This window comes from Nicotiana tabacum, chromosome 23, assembly GCF_000715075.1.
Source record: "Nicotiana tabacum cultivar K326 chromosome 23, ASM71507v2, whole genome shotgun sequence".
Lineage (NCBI taxonomy): Eukaryota > Viridiplantae > Streptophyta > Magnoliopsida > Solanales > Solanaceae > Nicotiana > Nicotiana tabacum.
Window position 1 is genome coordinate 121,759,541 of NC_134102.1, and position 5,395 is coordinate 121,764,935.

Genomic DNA, 5,395 nt, shown 5'->3' on the forward strand with positions numbered 1-5,395 from the left:
CGTCGCATCCTGCGGGGACCAAATCGATATGGGCAGGGATGTGAAATTTTGCCATAAGCTTGGCCAGATCGGCCTCTTCCACCACTGATTCCGAGACTTTAGCATCACCTTCAGGCGCCTTCAAAAAATCGGACCTAACTTTTTCACTACGCGGGATTATTTCCTCTACCGTAGGAAAATTCTTTTCTTCAGTGGAGACAAAGACCTTATCATCATGAGGGGGTATAAGCACCGCCAAAGGGACAGGGTCAGTTGCCATACCAAAAATAGATGGTACATTAGCCATGTTGTTAAGGGAGAATATTTAACCAATGAAGTATTAGAAGCAGCAAGAATCGCTAAAACCGGTAAGAAAATACACGACAATGGGGGAAAAAGAAGAAGATATAGAGTTCTTTGATGCAAGGGTTTTATAAAAATTAAAACAATACCCACACACCCCTATTTATAAAAACTCAAGCGTCAAAACCAAGGAATTATTCATCATTACCTAGCACTGTAATCGAAGCAGCAGACTCAATTAGAAGACGTGCGCGAAATGAAGTAGCGTATCGGGAAATCACATCATAATGACGTCTGTCGCCATGACGTCACCCTGATTCATAGGACGTACAACCCCAGAAATTACGGCTCACAAAGGGACACGGTGCCAACTCACCCCAATCATCATGGCTCGTTCAGGTTGTCCAAAAGCCGAGGTCAGCCAGAGAGCAGCAAGATTCGTGGTCGAGATGTCAATAATGACTGAGGTCGAGCACCATAGACAGAGCTGTAATGGCTAGTTTTTGAAATAGGATATTAAAGAGAATATTCTCTTCACTTGTGCTATTAAGGTTTGCTAGAAATATGTCTCAAATAAATAATGAAATAGAGAAGAAAAACGACATGTAAGATTCACTTGATAAGAATACTTTTCAGAAGAAGATTCTCTCTCTTGTAGAGATACAAAGACTACCTTTTTATCAAGATTCTTGCCCATATTATTCCACACTTTTACACAAGATCCGGGAATAGTTCGAATAAATCTTGGATTTATTTGTCATTCATCATTGCCAGGAGGAACATTCGTCCAATCCATCCTTTATTGGGTAAATCATTCCTCTTATTTACTTAAATGCCAGTTATTACTAGTTACATCTCCATTATTGCTCATTCTTTATGAACGTTTTGTGCCAATCATTGTCAACATTTCACTGGATTTGTCCTTTCTCACACACGTTTTTAAGATTCGCATCTAGAGTTATTATCACTAACTAGATTTAACCCGTTACTAAATAAATTTAATAATTTAGCCGAAAGTTATACTTTCTGGCCAAACACCTTCGACGTTGTCCTTGAGAAGGACATTATATTTCATTTGCATATCGTTTGTTGTGTCTTTTATTTTTGTTTCATTGTATTTCCTCTCTTTTTCCGAAGTATTTGGGTTGCTTTCATTATGCAGAGAAGAAAAATCGCTTTTTCCTCATCCTTATCGTCAATGGTGATCGACGATGAAGAGAAAAGACATGTTTTGGCTGTGGATGACAGTTTGGTGGACCGAAAAATCATTGAGAGGCTACTCACTACCTCCTCATACAAAGGTATCTAATGTTCCTCCTTTGTTTTGTGTGTGTGATTAATATTTTTGAGAAAACTAGAGTTGCATGAAATGGATGTTCTCTTACTTCCTCTTTTACTCCATCTGAAATGAAGTTGCAAGTACTAGCTTTAGAAGTCTCATTATAATGTGACTCATTTCGTCAAATAACAGGGGCGAGGAAAAAAAAAGCCTAAGAATGTAATTTTTTCATATTTCAATGGAGTAGTGTTGATCGAGTCCCTAGAAAAGTTTTTTGAAATCAATGGAGCAATGTTGCTCCACAAAATTACTACAAAATCTTTCAAGTTAAGAGGACATTGTGAATTTGAGCTATTTTTTTTGTCCTTTCCAGTGACTACAACAGAGAACGGGCAGAAGGCTTTGGAGTTGTTAGGCTTGGTGGAGAGATAATACAACAAGAGTACTAGAGTAAACAGTAACTTTGAAACAATATTCTACTCATCTATACCCCCTTGATTTTATAAAGTTACTCCAGTCAAACATCATGAAGAAACATACAATATGAGGTTTCATACCTCCTACTTAATCAACTCTTGCTTACAGTGTATCGTAGTCACTACTGTTCGGGAGAAAGATTAGTACCTAGTTTGCTTCTAGGGGATAAATAGCAGGTTTTATTAGGCATTGTATATTTGTTTTTGAAAAAATAGTAACCTATCAAAAAAAGTAGTATCACTAGTCTTGCAGTTCAATGCATGTGACTTTTTATCACCAATCCAATTCAATGCCTGTGATCAGCAACAATTTGTTATATGGCATGCATCTTTTATAACTTTCTGCTTTTTTATACTGAACCTTGATTCAATATTACAGGAAACAAACATAAACTTGATCATTACTAATTACTACATGCCAGGGATGACAGGATACGATCTACTAAAAAGGGTGAAGGTACTAAGCTGACCTTAGGGACTTTGTCTCTCTCCAAAACCTTTTTTGCCTCCACACATTCAGTATGTAATCACTATTCAAAACATGTCTAAATGGCAGGGATCCTCCAATTTGAAAGAGATGCCTGTGGTCATTGTGTCATCGGAGAACGTCCCCACCCGAATCAAGAAGTTATTACTCAAGCTGCAACCTAATAATAATTGCTTCTAGTTTTTTAACAAACACCAACATATTATCCCATTTTCTATTTTCTGACTTTGTTTACCAAATATAGGTGCTTGGAAGAAGGTGCTCAAGAATTTATGCTCAAACAATCAGATGTTAAGAAATTGAAATGTCATATGACCAAAGTAACCGAACCAGGTAGTGGACGGCTATGCATCGGGAGGTAAAACAATAGCGCATGCATCCAGTGGATGGAAGATGCAAAAGATACAAGAGGAAAGCTAAAGGAAAAAGGGACCAGAAATTTTGACTGTCACTAGGGAATATTGACTATTGATTCAAAGGAAAGTTAAAACATTGCGACATCATCGTTCTTTATCTAATTTTTTATTAGCTATTCTTTTAACAGATGTCCCGCCCCAACCAAACTCCCCACCTGCAAGAGAAATGTGATCTTGTTCCTGTAGCAGTAAAGGTATTGAATATCATCGGTACTAAACTTTTTTCTTCAAATAATTTTGGTTTTAGTATCTGAAGAATAAAGTATATAGCATGATCCTATAGTGCAAAGTCAAACTCTAAAGTAACTTATTTCATAGGAAGGATTTCAATACCATCACGCGGAAAGAGGACATCTCATGATGACATATTGGCTTCCCGATGATCCGTGCATGCTTCCTTCTAATATATCTCATCAAGTTGGAGTTGGGGGTTTTGTGATCAATGACAAAAATGATATACATATATCTGTTAAAAAGACACTCCTAGATATGCAATCTATAGCAATCTTAACATTGGTTTCTCTATTCATCTTTCCAGACAGATACTGAGTTTGTGGAGGTTATTGCTTTCAGGTGAGAAAAGTTTGTCCTCTTCAAATGTAGATGGATTCAATATCTACAAAAAGTGGCTACTTTATGTTTCTACCAGATAGCAGAAATGAACTAGCAAGAATAAAAACATGTAAAAGCAAATGTCTTTATTATACTAACAAAATATTTGGTCAAATACGTACTAGTATTTTCGAAACTTTATTCACCATGCATTTCAATCTTGCTTCTGGTGAGACATTTGTGGAAAGGATGTGAACCTGATATAAAATTAATTCTGTAATATGGCAATTAATTTGGCTTCTTTTCAAGTGGGGGCCAAGTTTTCATGACATTTGCCATGACATCATATCCACTATAACAAAATTTGTGGACCAAGTTTTCATGATATTTACAATGACATCATATTCACTATTAGGCCAAGAATTTCTTGTTATAAATAGAGGAGTTTCTCCTCATTTGTAAACACACCAATTCAAGAGATTTTCACTCTTATTTTTTTTTCTCCTCCTTTATTTCATTATAGAATATTTTATAAGAGAGTGAGTATTAGGAAACACTTGTGTGAACCCTTTCTTTGGAGTGATCTTGTGAGCTTATTCTCTTGGGGTATTTGGGACTAATTAGAGTATGTACTCTAATTTTGTACTCTCTTTTGTACTCTTGTTGGTACTGTAAAATTGCTCATCTCTGTTTGTGGACATAGGTCACCTTGACCGAACCGCATAAAATTTGTGTCTTCTTTATCTTCTTTAATTTACGTTATTATCAACTTGCATTGTCTTTGTTATTGTCATTATAACGTTGTTTGGCTAAATTCCACACTACCCAATTTTTCGATCCTAACAAATTAGTATCAGAACTAGATCTAACCAGGTTAGTTTAAATAGCCAAAATGACTCTAACAAAGTTGTATGTTGAGAAATTTGATCGAAGTGCAAACTTCGGCTTATGGCAATTAAAGATGAAAGCTATCCTAATTCAGGATGGCTTTGATTTGGTACTGCAAGGAAAGGAGAAGAAGCCGGATAAAATAACGGACGAGGAGTTTGTCGCCATAGATAAAAAGGCAATGGCAAGTATTATTTTAAATCTCTCAAATGAGGTTTTGCGTGAAGTTGCAGCAGAAAACTCAACCAAAGCATATAGAAAAAGCTGAAAACCCTATATATGAAAAGAAAAGTAGAAAACAGGCTTTACCTAAAGCAAAATATACTTTTCGTATGGTTGAAGGTACCTCTATACTCACATATCTTGATACTTTGATTCTCTTCTTATGGATTTAAGTAACATAGATGTTGAAATCAAATATGGGGATCAAGCTGTGTTATTGCTTATTTCCTTACCCCAGTCGTTTAAACATATAAGAGATACTATGCTTTATGAAAAGGATAATATCTCTTATAAAGATATCAAATCTATTTTGAAATCAAAAGAACAAATAGATAGAGATATTATTGGGAAAACTAGTGGGAACTAAGGGAAAGGCTTATTCATAAGAGGTGGATCCAATAAGAATGATTCAAGTAGTGAGATACCTAAGTCAATGTCAAAATCCAGATACAAAAATGTCATGTGCAAATATTTTCATAAGAAAGGTCACATTATTTCTGAATGCTTTAAATTGAAAAAATAAAGAAAAGCATACAAAAAAGAAAAATGAGCACAAAAATACTGACACTGTCGAAGCAAGTGTAGCTAGTGATGAGACTGAGGGAACTATTTTTTTGACAACTAATAATAGTTTCAAATCAAATAATGATTGGATTTTAGATTTGGGTTGTTCTTATCATAAGTGTCCTAATCGGGATTTATTTACCACAAATGAATCTCTTAGAGGTGAAGTTGTCTTGATGGGCAACAATGCTACCTGCAAAGTTATTGGAAAAGGTACAGTCCGAATCAA

The 5,395-nt window shown here is 35.5% G+C and overlaps 1 pseudogene; it reads left to right on the top strand.

Annotated features, from left to right (window-relative positions):
* The first annotated feature begins 365 nt into the window (after positions 1 to 365).
* On the top strand, positions 366 to 3,106 carry LOC107791599 (two-component response regulator ORR3-like; annotated as a pseudogene).
* The last annotated feature ends 2,289 nt before the right edge of the window (positions 3,107 to 5,395 follow it).